We start from the raw sequence: 15,089 nt of genomic DNA on the forward strand, positions 1-15,089 counted from the left end.
CAATCAGTTGAATTTCTATCCCTAGAACTTATACATGTAACAAGCAATAGCGGTTAAGTGAGGAAAATAAGAGTGCAAGTCGTCTGCAGATGTTAGTTAACTAAACTCTGGGACCTGTTTGTTCAGAGTTAGCCCATCTTATGTTTTTTTATTACCTTGAGCTGTACATATTTACATTTTGGTTAATAAAATCCTTTATTTTCCAAAACAAATTATCCAAATGCTTATAACTTATTGCGGATTTTTCCTTTTTAACTTAGGCAGAATAAAAGACCTAAGTACACAAGACCTTTTAGAAAACAAATTTAATCGAACCATAACAATACAAGTGAAAATTTTCAATTCTATATTCTTGAAACAGATTGTCCTCAAAGTTAAAGATTACAATCGGCCTTCTTGTAAGTACATATGAATAGGGCTTACGCTTACAGAAAAGCCCAATCCCTTTTTAAGGAGCCATAAGTTCTGTACTAAGGGGCATTTGCATCTATACCAGCTTTTCGGGTCACGTTTTAACTTATACCCGCTTTGCAAAAAAAATTGCAAGCGTACCCACTTTTCGCGTAACTTCAGGCAGACGGGCCCGAAGTAGCAAATTTTTTTGCCTAAAGTGTAGCAAAACTTCAGATATTTTTGCATGAAGTTTGGCCTCACTTGCAAATGCAATCACACAAACTTCAGTTCATAGTGGAAATGACAAACTTTAGTTCAATAAAACAACATCATGTGTTGCTGAACTTAAGCATTCTAGTAGCTGAAGTTGTGTTCTGTATTTGTTGAATTTCAGCATGTTTTAGCCGAAATTTTGTTCTATATTTGCTGAACTTCAGCATGTTTTAGCTGAAGCTTTGTTATGTTTGTGATGAACTTTAGAGCTGAAGTTTGTTTTGTATTTGCTGAACTTCAGCATTCTAGGAGCTGGAGTTTTTGTTTATATTTGCTGAACTTCAGCATTCTTAGAGCTGAAGTTCTAAAATAATAATGACAAGTTATCATTAAGATTCAGTTGCTAACTACTATTTATTATATATTTTAACCTTAGAATAATGGAATTATGAGGAAATTTGTAAAGCAATACACATATAAAACAAGACCATTAGTAAAAGCACAGGGAATCAACTCGTGCTTTCGTGTTTCAATAGCAATTAAAATTAGAATTCTTCACCATTCAGAAAACAAAGTTGAAGTTGTTTAAACAGTGGGTACAAGTTAATATATTTTTAAAAAATGGGTATAGGTTAAATGAGGGCGACCAAATAGGGCGCCCCGTGCAATTTTTACCAATACTAATTACAATGGGCCGAAGCCCATTAGTGGCTGACCTAGTAAAAGCCTGGATATAAAATATATCTTCTCCTAAACCCTAACCCAGAGAGAAAGAGAGAGGAGCTCAGCCTAAAATTTGAGAGTTTCATTGTCAGCTTGGCGGCCTCCACTGAGTTCGACCGAAAATGAAGGTAGCTGAACAAGCCTATAATTTATTTATCATATTATTCATTTCGCTCAACATGAATTGATTTGTTCTTTTGTTTTGCAGTTCAACATTGCAAATCCGACAACTGGATGCCAGAAGAAGCTCGAGATCGACGATGACCAGAAACTGTAAGTCATATTTATACGTTTAGAAATTCTACAGAACTTGTACTACTTTTTATTTTGTATTTGCATTATATGTCACGAGATTAGTTTAAATGGAGTAATGTCGTCAGTGAGAATTCATATAACCGATCCTAACTTGTTAGACACTAGTAGTTGTTGCTGTTGTCAGATTTTCTTTGCTTGCGCACTTTAACATACTTTGGTTTTATACATGTCAAATTGTGAAATTTTAAACTCAAATTGTTTTCGGCTATTAATGAAAAGTCTACAATTGTCAAACTGTGCGGTAAAGTGAATAATTTGGGAGCTCTGGAGTTGAGGATTTATTTGTTTAGATTACCTGCTATGAAAAAAATTACATGCGGAATGCAGTTTTGATCTCTTACCTCATAGTGGTTATTTGGTTGAATGTCTTCTACATTTCTACTTATTTGCTTGCTATCTCTCAGTTGTTTCTAATAGTAATATTTATGATATTTCATGTTCATCTTCTACTTTTGATTTGGCTCAAATTTTCAATTCTAATCACCTCAAATCATCCCAAAATTAAGATTCAAACTCCTTGAGACGTGCCTAATCTATTCCAAACACCCACTTGAAATAAATTTCAATTTCAAAAACTCAAAATTTTAAATTCAAGCTTAAGCGGGTTTCAATTCATTGACTTTCAATAGAGTTTGAACTCATATTCTGCCACCAAACAATCAAATAAAAATAAACAGAATCGAAGGAGATATATATGATTCTATGTATATGTTTCATGAATTATACTATAAGCAACATGAATTAGTGTGGTTCACAAAAATTATATTTTTCTAAGCGGCTTATAAACGAAGAAAGTTTTAATTTTTTTGTTGCTGGTTATGCAAGATGGATTTACTAAAAAACAAAAATACTAAAGATGACAAAAAGGAATAAATTGGTTGACAAATCGGTATTTTTGTAGTTTATATCTCGGTGGTTGTAAGTTATAATTTGCTTTACTAATGCATTACACAAGTTTAACAGTTTTGCTAATATGCAGATTTTACGAATTTTACTACTCTAAGATCTTAAACAATTATATTTGATTACTCGGGCAAACTTTTGCAAAGAAGAAAAAAGAGGGAAAAGTGGGTTGTTTGGCCAAGCTTCTAAAATTAGCTTATTTTGAAAAGTGATTTTCTCACACGTGCTATTAAAAATATATTTTTGGTGCAAAGCAGTTTATGTTTGGTTAATCAATGTGAAAGTCACCTTTGAGTGACAATTAGTATTTGACCAAGCATTTAAAAAGTACTTCTAAGTATATTTTCTCAATAGTATTTTTCAAAAAAGTACTTTTGGGGATAAATTGTTTTTTAAAGTTTCTCAAAAACATCTTATGCTTCTACTCAAAAATATTTTTTCTTTTTTCAAAAAGCTTCGCCAAACATTTAACTTTGAAAAAAAGCACTTTGGTCAACAAAAAAAAATTGGCAAAAAAGGTTGCAAAGAGATGGAATAGTATACAAATAGATAATTTGGCTAATATTTATAGCATTGACCTAATATTAATAGTATATTATGAATTGACTAATTTTGATAGCATTTTTGCTTTGGAAGGCTAAACTAAATAGTTGTTCCTTTTAAAAACTTTGTAAGAATTTCAAGTCTCCTAGGCTAAAATTGAAAGGTTTCTTTACACAAATAGCCGGTCATATTCATTGTTTACTTTTTCTAGCCATATACATAGATTCCACATTATTATACACATATAATACATACATTATACCTCAATCGGCTATTTTTAGTATAAACGGTTGGGCGGACGGCTATTTGTGTTAATTCTTCAAATTGAAAAGCCGGCCCAAATTCAGGTAGCTGATAGCAAAACAAGACCAGTTTATGGCAGCCGCTAGACCTATCTACTGAAACCCATCTATAAAACCTCCTCTTCCCTCTCCTCTAAACTTCATCTTGGGTTTTGCTTCGGGGCGGATTCTGCTCTCCCAACTCAATGGCTGCCCTTTTCTGTAAGCTATAATGCAGCAATTTACTTTTTCAATATTCCTTTCAAAGTTTGCCGTCATTGTAGAATTTTAGTTTTCAGCGTCGAATGTAATTGCACTCGCATTAATATAGGGCTTCGCTAAATTATGCAATAGTGCGGTACTTAAGCGACAGTGCATAAAGGGAAAGCTGAATTTATCAGCGGCGGCCAGACAACCGTTGAGATGAATCCACAGATGGGTTCCTAATGGTTCTTGTCTACTAATTTCATCTCACATTCACTTTACGCTTTTAATACTTCATTTTTGATATTTTTCATATTGTTTTGAAATAGTTTAGAAGCTTTAGTGATTTTACCCTTAAGCCATACAAATATTATGTTATATTTTACATTTTGTCACACAAATTTGAACAAGGATAGAATCTGTTATTCTGATGGTGCACTGTATAAATGGGGCGAGTTGATTTAATATTCGCATAACCCTAAGTGTGTAAATATCATCATAGAACAAGCCTTCTTTGTCGATGTTAGCATTTGAGTCTTTTTTTTCTCCTTTGGGGGAAAGGAAGAATCTTGCTTTTAATCCGAAGAGGAGCGATCTCATATTCTGTCGCCTTGTAGAGCAGAGTCTCTGCGATTGCTACTTGGAATTGGCCATGAGAAATACATTTTATTTCTTGTTATTAATAATTATAGAATATATTTGGCCTGTGATGATATGAATTATAAAGAACACCATCTTTCGGGACTGAATGGCCCTCGAGGCCTTGCTGTCAATTCTGCAATTCTGAGGCCATAATCATTTATTAATGATTTTTTTCCACTCTTTAAGGTGTGTTTTTCAGTCATATTTAATTTTGACGATGACATGAATTTCAACCCCACTTTATGGCAGCTGCTAGACATATCCACCGAAACCCATCTATAAAACCTCCTCTTCATTGTCCTCTAAACTTCATCTAGGGTTTTGCTTCGAAGCCGATTCTGGTCTCCCAACTCAATGGCCGCCCTTTATTTTAAACTATAGTGCAGCAATTTACTTTTTCAATATTCCTTCCAATGTTTGCCGTCATTGTAGAATTTTAGTTTTCAGCGTCGAATGTAATTGCACTCGCATTAATATAGAGCTTCGCTAAATTATGCAATAGTGCGGTTCTTAAGCGACAGTGCATAAAGGGAAAGCTGAATTTATCAGCGGCGGCCAGACAACCGCTGAGATGAATCCACAGATGGGTTCCTAATGGTTCTTGTCTACTAATTTCATCTCACATTCACTTTACGTTTTTAATTCTTCATTTTTGATATTTTTCATATTGTTTTGAAATAGTTTAGAAGCTTTAGTGATTTTACCCTTAAGCCATACAAATATTATGTTATATTTCAGATTTTGTCACACAAATTTGAACAAGGTTAGTATTTGTTATTCAGATGGTACACTGTATAATTGGGGCGAGTTAATTTAATATTCGCATAACCCAAAGTGTGTAAATATCATCATAGAACAAGCCTTCTTTGTCGATGTTAGCATTTGAGTCTTTTTTTTCTCCTTTTGGGGAAAGGAAGAATCCTGCTTTTAATCCGAAGAGGAGCGATCTCATATCCTATCGCCTTGTAGAGTAGAGTCTCTGCGATTGCTACATGGGATTGGCCATGAGAAATACATTTTATTTCTTGTTATTAATGATTATAGAATATATTTGGCCTGTGAGGATATCAATTATAAAGAACACCATCTTTCGGGACTGAATGGCCCTCGAGGCCTTGCTGTCAATTCTGCAATTCTGAGGCCATAATCCTTTATTAATGATTTTTTCCGACTCTTTAAGGTGTGTTTTTCAGTCATATTTAATTTTGACGATGACATGAATTTCAAGCCCACTTTATGGCCGCCGCTAGACATATCCACCGAAACCCATCTATAAAACCTCCTCTTCATTGTCCTCTAAACTTCATCTAGGGTTTTGCTTCGGAGCCGATTCTGGTCTCCCAACTCAATGGCCGCCCTTTATTTTAAGCTATAGTGCAGCAATTTACTTTTTCAATATTCCTTCCAATGTTTGCCGTCATTGTAGAATTCTAGTTTTCAGCGTCGAATGTAATTGCACTCGCATTAATATAGGGCTTCGCTAAATTATGCAATAGTGCGGTTCTTAAGCGACAGTGCATAAAGGGAAAGCTGAATTTATCAGCGGCGGCCAGACAACCGCTGAGATGAATCCACAGATGGGTTCCTAATGGTTCTTGTCTACTAATTTCATCTCACATTCACTTTACGTTTTTAATTCTTCATTTTTGATATTTTTCATATTGTTTTGAAATAGTTTAGAAGCTTTAGTGATTTTACCCTTAAGCCATACAAATATTATGTTATATTTTAGATTTTGTCACACAAATTTGAACAAGGTTTGTATCTGTTATTCAGATGGTACACTGTATAATTGGGGCGAGTTAATTTAATATTCGCATAACCCAAAGTGTGTAAATATCATCATAGAACAAGCCTTCTTTGTCGATGTTAGCATTTGAGTCTTTTTTTTCTCCTTTTGGGGAAAGGAAGAATCCTGCTTTTAATCCGAAGAGGAGCGATCTCATATCCTATCGCCTTGTAGAGCAGAGACTCTGCGATTGCTACTTGGGATTGGCCATGAGAAATACATTTTATTTCTTGTTATTAATGATTATAGAATATATTTGGCCTGTGAGGATATCAATTATAAAGAACACCATCTTTCGGGACTGAATGGCCCTCGAGGCCTTGCTGTCAATTCTGCAATTCTGAGGCCATAATCATTTATTAATGATTTTTTTTGACTCTTTAAGGTGTGTTTTTCAGTCATATTTAATTTTGACGATGACATGAATTTCAAGCCCACTTTATAGCAGCCGCTAGACATATCCACCGAAACCCATCTATAAAACCTCATCTTCCCTGTCCTCTAAACATCATCTAGGGTTTTGCTTCGCAGCCGATTCTGCTCTCCCAACTCAATGGCCGCCCTTTTCTGTAAGCTATAGTGCAGCAATTTACTTTTTCAATATTCCTTTCAAAGTTTGCCGTCATTGTAGAATTTTAGTTTTCAGCGTCGAATGTAATTGCACTCGCATTAATATAGAGCTTCGCTAAATTATGCAATAGTGCGGTTCTTAAGCGACAGTGCATAAAGGGAAAGCTGAATTTATCAGCGGCGGCCAGACAACCGCTGAGATGAATCCACAGATGGGTTCCTAATGGTTCTTGTCTACTAATTTCATCTCACATTCACTTTACGTTTTTAATTCTTCATTTTTGATATTTTTCATATTGTTTTGAAATAGTTTAGAAGCTTTAGTGATTTTACCCTTAAGCCATACAAATATTATGTTATATTTCAGATTTTGTCACACAAATTTGAACAAGGATAGTATCTGTTATTCTGATGGTACACTGTATAATTGGGGCGAGTTAATTTAATATTCGCATAACCCAAAGTGTGTAAATATCATCATAGAACAAGCCTTCTTTGTCGTTGTTAGCATTTGAGTCTTTTTTTTCTCCTTTTGGGGAAAGGAAGAATCCTGCTTTTAATCCGAAGAGGAGCGATCTCATATCCTATCGCCTTGTAGAGCAGAGTCTCTGCGATTGCTACTTGGGATTGGCCATGAGAAATACATTTTATTTCTTGTTATTAATGATTATAGAATATATTTGGCCTGTGAGGATATCAATTATAAAGAACACCATCTTTCGGGACTGAATGGCCCTCGAGGCCTTGCTGTCAATTCTGCAATTCTGAGGCCATAATCCTTTATTAATGATTTTTTCGACTCTTTAAGGTGTGTTTTTCAGTCATATTTAATTTTGACGATGACATGAATTTCAAGCCCACTTTATGGCCGCCGCTAGACATATCCACCGAAACCCATCTATAAAACCTCCTCTTCATTGTCCTCTAAACTTCATCTAGGGTTTTGCTTCGGAGCCGATTCTGGTCTCCCAACTCAATGGCCGCCCTTTATTTTAAGCTATAGTGCAGCAATTTACTATTTCAATATTCCTTCCAATGTTTGCCGTCATTGTAGAATTCTAGTTTTCAGCGTCGAATGTAATTGCACTCGCATTAATATAGGGCTTCGCTAAATTATGCAATAGTGCGGTTCTTAAGCGACAGTGCATAAAGGGAAAGCTGAATTTATCAGCGGCGGCCAGACAACCGCTGAGATGAATCCACAGATGGGTTCCTAATGGTTCTTGTCTACTAATTTCATCTCACATTCACTTTACGTTTTTAATTCTTCATTTTTGATATTTTTCATATTGTTTTGAAATAGTTTAGAAGCTTTAGTGATTTTACCCTTAAGCCATACAAATATTATGTTATATTTTAGATTTTGTCACACAAATTTGAACAAGGTTTGTATCTGTTATTCAGATGGTACACTGTATAATTGGGGCGAGTTAATTTAATATTCGCATAACCCAAAGTGTGTAAATATCATCATAGAACAAGCCTTCTTTGTCGATGTTAGCATTTGAGTCTTTTTTTTCTCCTTTTGGGGAAAGGAAGAATCCTGCTTTTAATCCGAAGAGGAGCGATCTCATATCCTATCGCCTTGTAGAGCAGAGTCTCTGCGATTGCTACTTGGGATTGGCCATGAGAAATACATTTTATTTCTTGTTATTAATGATTATAGAATATATTTGGCCTGTGAGGATATCAATTATAAAGAACACCATCTTTCGGGACTGAATGGCCCTCGAGGCCTTGCTGTCAATTCTGCAATTCTGAGGCCATAATCATTTATTAATGATTTTTTTCGACTCTTTAAGGTGTGTTTTTCAGTCATATTTAATTTTGACGATGACATGAATTTCAAGCTCACTTTATGGCAGCCGCTAGACATATCCACCGAAACCCATCTATAAAACCTCATCTTCCCTGTCCTCTAAACATTATCTAGGGTTTTGCTTCGCAGCCGATTCTGCTCTACCAACTCAATGGCCGCCCTTTTCTGTAAGCTATAGTGCAGCAATTTACTTTTTCAATATTCCTTTCAAAGTTTGCCGTCATTGTAGAATTTTAGTTTTCAGCGTCGAATGTAATTGCACTCGCATTAATATAGAGCTTCGCTAAATTATGCAATAGTGCGGTTCTTAAGCGACAGTGCATAAAGGGAAAGCTGAATTTATCAGCGGCGGCCAGACAACCGCTGAGATGAATCCACAGATGGGTTCCTAATGGTTCTTGTCTACTAATTTCATCTCACATTCACTTTACGTTTTTAATTCTTCATTTTTGATATTTTTCATATTGTTTTGAAATAGTTTAGAAGCTTTAGTGGTTTTACCCTTAAGCCATACAAATATTATGTTATATTTCAGATTTTGTCACACAAATTTGAACAAGGATAGTATCTGTTATTCTGATGGTACACTGTATGATTGGGGCGAGTTAATTTAATATTCGCATAACCCAAAGTGTGTAAATATCATCATAGAACAAGCCTTCTTTGTCGATGTTAGCATTTGAGTCTTTTTTTTCTCCTTTTGGGGAAAGGAAGAATCCTGCTTTTAATCCGAAGAGGAGCGATCTCATATCCTATCGCCTTGTAGAGCAGAGTCTCTGCGATTGCTACTTGGGATTGGCCATGAGAAATACATTTTATTTCTTGTTATTAATGATTATAGAATATATTTGGCCTGTGAGGATATCAATTATAAAGAACACCATCTTTCGGGACTGAATGGCCCTCGAGGCCTTGCTGTCAATTCTGCAATTCTGAGGCCATAATCCTTTATTAATGATTTTTTTCGACTCTTTAAGGTGTGTTTTTCAGTCATATTTAATTTTGACAATGACATGAATTTCAAGCCCACTTTATGGCCGCCGCTAGACATATCCACCGAAACCCATCTATAAAACCTCCTCTTCATTGTCCTCTAAACTTCATCTAGGGTTTTGCTTCGGAGCCGATTCTGGTCTCCCAACTCAATGGCCGCCCTTTATTTTAAGCTATAGTGCAGCAATTTACTTTTTGAATATTCCTTCCAATGTTTGCCGTCATTGTAGAATTCTAGTTTTCTGCGTCGAATGAAATTGCACTCGCATTAATATAGGGCTTCGCTAAATTATGCAATAGTGCGGTTCTTAAGCGACAGTGCATAAAGGGAAAGCTGAATTTATCAGCGGCGGCCAGACAACCGCTGAGATGAATCCACAGATGGGTTCCTAATGGTTCTTGTCTACTAATTTCATCTCACATTCACTTTACGTTTTTAATTCTTCATTTTTGATATTTTTCATATTGTTTTGAAATAGTTTAGAAGCTTTAGTGATTTTACCCTTAAGCCATACAAATATTATGTTATATTTTAGATTTTGTCACACAAATTTGAACAAGGTTTGTATCTGTTGTTCAGATGGTACACTGTATAATTGGGGCGAGTTAATTTAATATTCGCATAACCCAAAGTGTGTAAATATCATCATAGAACAAGCCTTCTTTGTCGATGTTAGCATTTGAGTCTTTTTTTTCTCCTTTTGGGGAAAGGAAGAATCCTGCTTTTAATCCGAAGAGGAGCGATCTCATATCCTATCGCCTTGTAGAGCAGAGTCTCTGCGATTGCTACTTGGGATTGGCCATGAGAAATACATTTTATTTCTTGTTATTAATGATTATAGAATATATTTGGCCTGTGAGGATATCAATTATAAAGAACACCATCTTTCGGGACTGAATGGCCCTCGAGGCCTTGCTGTCAATTCTGCAATTCTGAGGCCATAATTATTTATTAATGATTTTTTTCCCATTTTTTAAGGTGTGTTTTTCAGTCATATTTAATTTTGACGATGACATGAATTTCAAGTTAAATGGAGAATAGAAGATTACTAAAACCTGGACTATAGTTAATTTTGAATAATATGAGTTGTTTGCAGTTTTGAATATGATGTATATAGCTGTGATGATTTGCTTATGAGTTGTGGCAAGTTTTTGCTGTACTTGTATGACCCAAAGTGTAATGATCATCACAAAGCAAACGCCTTTTGTTGATTCATACGGCAGTTGAGGCTTTTCTGTCTCCTGCACTTTTGGTGTCCGAAAGGGAGCAATCTCATATCCTATCGCCTTGTGTAGCAGAGTTCAACTGGAGGATGGTTTTTATTTCGGGATTTTAATCAGGCATATGAACTCGAAGCAGGGCTATACGTTTTGTATATCTAACTACAAGTTTGTGAAAGCTGAAATTGTGTAGCTTTGAAACTTGGATTGTGAATAGCAACTTGTTTATAATGAATGTCAAGGGGATATCTCAAGAATAATTCTTGAATGCAAGCGAATGCCTCGGTATGTGAATTATAATGATAAGCCCATCTAGATGCAAAACTACATATAAAAGACCATTTAGAATTTTGTGCTAGAACACCTATAAGATACATTATGAAGAAATAGAACATTTTGGAATGTATATACACTTGTACAAGATCATTTTTTTTGGCCTATGGCATGGTTGGTTTAGTTTGGCTTACTAGTCAGTAGTCACTCTAAAACTTATCTAGTTGAACTGCCCCATCTCGTAAGCCTTTAAAGATCTGCTCTTTTAGGTCCTCTCAGTAAATCCACCAAAGTTCTGTGCATTCTTGATTCATTTTGCTCCAGGAATGCCATCGTTTATTGATATTGTTTCTTTTCTATGGTGCTGTACAATGTCATATATTGGTGGAGATAAAGGAAAATGTTAGATACTGTTGCGTACACAGTTTATATTTACTTGTGTTTTTGTTCCTTGAAATGGTCTGGTATTCAGTATCCTGGAAGCTGCTTGTACGTGCGCAAGCTCTGTATGGATAAAATGTAGGACAAGAAATGCTCAGCAATAAATGCTTATGAACTTCTCCATATTCATGTTATGAAATCACAGAACTCTTAAACTTTATTGAGATATTTCATGTTGTTTGAATTATAACTATTGATTATGTAGAGTTGATTATATTTCGTTGTATAATATTTATACAGTTGATTATGTTACATCATATACTGAACCATCTATCATCAACATTTCAAGAGGTCACCCAATAACAATGGATGGTCACAAAATCTATCTACTTAGTATCAAGCATAATACCACAAACATTCAATAATATTTAGAGAGTGATTATACGTAACATCATTTAACATGATAGATGGTTCATCCTATAAGAAATGTTTATGTCCCTGAAAGTTTACTGAGAGACTTATTCAAAAATCAATAGGCCACCGCTTTTTTCATCAGTTTAATTTTAACATAACCATTCCATTTCTTTTGTTAAAAGGTAAAGAAACAACATATAATGATTGAATGTGTATCATTTACTGAAAAACTATATCACAAATAACCAAATAGGTCGATTGGTTCACATAGGTATCCAACCAACAGAGAAAGTATGGAAGAAAATCAAAATCTTGGCAGGTGTATTTGCAAAATCTATCAACTCATTATCTTCAGTGGACTCCTGCATATATAAAGTACAAAAATTGTGAAAACGTAGTGAACTTATAGTTCATGTAGCTTTATTAATTTATACCGTGCAAATACTTTAATTAAAAGAATCAATAACCTAAAAAAATGTTAATAGGGAGTTCGTAGTGTCCTATAGAATAAATAAAATGAACATTCAAAACTTTTAAAGTTATAAAAAAAAAAAAACTCCAGATCGGAATTTTTTTCCAGAAAGATATCCTTCCAGATATATAAGTATCTTTAATGTTAAAGGACAATGTAATCTGTATGTATTTACCCTGCATTCCATCTATCCATCTATGCCTTGATTAGTATTGAAGTCAGGGTCCTACAAAACATTAATAAATAAATGAGTTTGAAATTATACTACAAAATATGCAATTTAACAACAGTTCGCAATTTAAATATATTATGAAGTTTGTGAGCGAAGATCACATAGAGTGAAGGCATCTGAATGTGGAGCATGATTATATTTCTTTATCATTTGCTCCTCATCTGTAAGCTTGACAACACTGTAAATTTCAGCTTGCAACTGAATGTTCGATCGCTTGACAATAAACTTAAATATGAATTTTTTTCGAAGAATATTGTTCAACTCTACTGGATAGGAATACTCATCAACAACGCCGATATTCTAGAATGAAATTTTGCATTAGAATTTTTCAAATAACAAATATGAATTTAATTAGTTTATATACCTCAAGTAATGTTCCTTCAATTCATTTGCGAACTTGCCTATGAGAAACATGGCTTCGCGGTCCCAGAGGAACAGAGAAACAAATCGAGTAGTATCCAGTACCCTAACCTGAAGCTTGTACCCAAAGCACATTTGATATGAGATATAAATGTACATTTTGATGGATTAAGGAAATAAAGCTTATGTTATTACCCATTCACCGCTGAGTAATCTTCTTTTTTACATTTTGGGTTTGGGCAAAGATAAATGTTTCCCACTTTATTGTCACGACCCAAAAATCTCATCTCAGGCGTCGTGATGGCAACTAGTCTCTAAGACTAGGTAAGCCGATTATAATCACATTTCAAGTCATTTAAAAAGAAATATAGAAACTAACAATTCAATAGTTACAAACTACCTCCGAAGACTGGTAATACTGAGTCACGAACTCTAACTGAATACATGAAATAATCTCAAAGATCGAATACTCAATACTGTTTGAATAATAGTTAACAATACAATAAAAATGAAAAGACTCCAAGGAACTGCGATGACCAAGCAGCTCTACCTTAAATCCTTGCGATTCCGCTCTAACTCTGTTTGAGTCCAATATCTTCAATACCCGGCTCTGTACAAAAATGTGCAGAAGTGTAATATGAGTACACCACGGTCGGTACCCAGTAAGTATAAAGACTAACCTCAGTGGAGCAGAGACGAGGTACAGTCAAGACACTCACTAGTCTAATAACATGTGCAATATGATATACAAAATAATAGGAAACAAATAATAATAAGGCAACATAAATCAACCAGTGATATGCACAACAGGGCAACAAGAACACCATTAATATCGCTCAACAAATAATAAATACAAGTACACCCAATTAAATCAAGTCCTTCAGATAAATATCTTTCACATATAATTCTTCCAAATAACTCTCTTTCAAATATAATTTTCTCAAATAAATATCTTTCAAATATAATTCTTTCCATAAATCTCTTTCCAACATAATTTCCTCAAATATGTATCTTTTAAATATAATTCTTTCAATAAATACTTTTTAAATAAAAATCCTTCCAAATAAATATTTTGAATATAATTCTTTCAATAAAAAGTCACCATACAAAAATGTGCAGAAGTATAGTATGAGTACACCACGGTCGGTACCCAGTAAGTATCAAAACTAACCTCAGTGGAGTAGAGACGATGTACAGTCAAGACACTCACTAGTCTAATAACATGTGAAATATTATATACAAAATAATAGGAAACAAATAACAATAAGGCAACACAAATCAACCAGTGATATGCACAGCAGGGCAACAAGAGCACCATTAATATCGCTCAACAAATAATAAATATAAGTACACCCAATTAAATCAAGTCCTTCAAATAAATATCTTTCACATATAATTCTTCCAAATAACTCTCTTTCAAATATAATTTCCTCAAATAAATATCTTTCAAATATAATTCTTTCCATAAATCTCTTTCCAACATAATTTCCTCAAATAGGTGTCTTTCAAATATAATTCTTTTAATAAATACTTTTTGAATAAAAATCCTTATAAATAAATATTTTGAATATAATTCTTTCAATAAAAAGTCACCATGTGACACCCCATTTTAAAATCATACAAATACGGGTCTCAGCCCTTTTCATATTTTTCGTAAATACGGGTCTTAGCCCACTTTCATATTTTTACGGCATTTCGTGCCCATAATGAAATCATCATATTTTTCCGGCACCTCGTGCCAATTTTTTTCATATCACATCTGCACGGACAATTCACGTGCCAATAATAAAACCGTCATATTTTCCCCGGCACTTCGTGCCCACGTTTCATATCTCAACTGCATGGATAATTCACGTGCCAATATTATCATTATTTATTCACTGCACCTCGTGCCCACATTTCTTTTCATAATACGCCTGGCAATAGCCACAGGCTCCCAGTTTCAACATAAATCAGACTATTATCAATTTACCAACAACAAGACAAATTGCACCAGGCACAAAAATAGACACAAAAAAAATCACAACATCACATAAAAATCACCAATGCAACCATTCCACATCATCACATATCATCCCTGACAGTAGCCACCCTTATTACTCCTATAATAGCCTCCCTTATCCCGACACCCTGAGAGTATCAATAGCCACTCTTATCGCTCCTAAAGCCAACCTTATCTCTCCTATAGCCACCCTTATCGCTCCGCCCAGATAATATCCCAACACACACAACAACAGTGAAATGCCATCCTTATACTCACATAATCAACAGTGGAATGCCAACCTTATATCCTCAAAATAATAACTTAAATAGCACGACAATTTACACGAAATATTATCACGGCAATA

General features: G+C 34.5%; 1 long non-coding RNA gene and 14 other non-coding genes across 16 annotated transcripts; all 15 read left to right on the plus strand.

The window, feature by feature from the left end:
* Positions 1-1,322: 1,322 nt before the first annotated feature.
* On the plus strand, positions 1,323-11,575 carry LOC108948387 (uncharacterized). 2 transcript variants are annotated; one of them, XR_011412753.1, is made up of 3 exons: positions 1,323-1,457; positions 1,538-1,602; positions 11,355-11,575. It is a non-coding gene; the product is annotated as an uncharacterized lncRNA (long non-coding RNA). The 2 variants fall into 2 exon arrangements; XR_011412754.1 differs by lacking the exon at positions 11,355-11,575 and adding an exon at positions 10,688-10,882.
* Positions 3,683-3,850, plus strand: LOC117281273 (small nucleolar RNA snoR143). The gene has a single exon (XR_004511875.1). It is a non-coding gene; the product is annotated as a small nucleolar RNA snoR143 (small nucleolar RNA).
* LOC117281271 (small nucleolar RNA SNORD96 family) lies at positions 4,276-4,367 on the plus strand. Its single transcript, XR_004511873.1, has one exon. It is a non-coding gene; the product is annotated as a small nucleolar RNA SNORD96 family (small nucleolar RNA).
* Positions 4,677-4,844, plus strand: LOC117281272 (small nucleolar RNA snoR143). The gene has a single exon (XR_004511874.1). It is a non-coding gene; the product is annotated as a small nucleolar RNA snoR143 (small nucleolar RNA).
* On the plus strand, positions 5,270-5,361 carry LOC117281270 (small nucleolar RNA SNORD96 family). Its single transcript, XR_004511872.1, has one exon. It is a non-coding gene; the product is annotated as a small nucleolar RNA SNORD96 family (small nucleolar RNA).
* Positions 5,671-5,838, plus strand: LOC138903760 (small nucleolar RNA snoR143). The gene has a single exon (XR_011413161.1). It is a non-coding gene; the product is annotated as a small nucleolar RNA snoR143 (small nucleolar RNA).
* LOC138903763 (small nucleolar RNA SNORD96 family) lies at positions 6,264-6,355 on the plus strand. The gene has a single exon (XR_011413164.1). It is a non-coding gene; the product is annotated as a small nucleolar RNA SNORD96 family (small nucleolar RNA).
* LOC138903758 (small nucleolar RNA snoR143) lies at positions 6,665-6,832 on the plus strand. The gene has a single exon (XR_011413159.1). It is a non-coding gene; the product is annotated as a small nucleolar RNA snoR143 (small nucleolar RNA).
* Positions 7,258-7,349, plus strand: LOC138903764 (small nucleolar RNA SNORD96 family). The gene has a single exon (XR_011413165.1). It is a non-coding gene; the product is annotated as a small nucleolar RNA SNORD96 family (small nucleolar RNA).
* Positions 7,658-7,825, plus strand: LOC138903761 (small nucleolar RNA snoR143). Its single transcript, XR_011413162.1, has one exon. It is a non-coding gene; the product is annotated as a small nucleolar RNA snoR143 (small nucleolar RNA).
* LOC138903765 (small nucleolar RNA SNORD96 family) lies at positions 8,251-8,342 on the plus strand. Its single transcript, XR_011413166.1, has one exon. It is a non-coding gene; the product is annotated as a small nucleolar RNA SNORD96 family (small nucleolar RNA).
* LOC138903759 (small nucleolar RNA snoR143) lies at positions 8,652-8,819 on the plus strand. Its single transcript, XR_011413160.1, has one exon. It is a non-coding gene; the product is annotated as a small nucleolar RNA snoR143 (small nucleolar RNA).
* LOC138903766 (small nucleolar RNA SNORD96 family) lies at positions 9,245-9,336 on the plus strand. Its single transcript, XR_011413167.1, has one exon. It is a non-coding gene; the product is annotated as a small nucleolar RNA SNORD96 family (small nucleolar RNA).
* Positions 9,646-9,813, plus strand: LOC138903762 (small nucleolar RNA snoR143). Its single transcript, XR_011413163.1, has one exon. It is a non-coding gene; the product is annotated as a small nucleolar RNA snoR143 (small nucleolar RNA).
* On the plus strand, positions 10,239-10,330 carry LOC117274652 (small nucleolar RNA SNORD96 family). The gene has a single exon (XR_004504788.2). It is a non-coding gene; the product is annotated as a small nucleolar RNA SNORD96 family (small nucleolar RNA).
* Positions 11,576-15,089: the final 3,514 nt, after the last annotated feature.

The sequence above is a fragment of the Nicotiana tomentosiformis genome, chromosome 12, assembly GCF_000390325.3.
Source record: "Nicotiana tomentosiformis chromosome 12, ASM39032v3, whole genome shotgun sequence".
Classification (NCBI taxonomy): domain Eukaryota; kingdom Viridiplantae; phylum Streptophyta; class Magnoliopsida; order Solanales; family Solanaceae; genus Nicotiana; species Nicotiana tomentosiformis.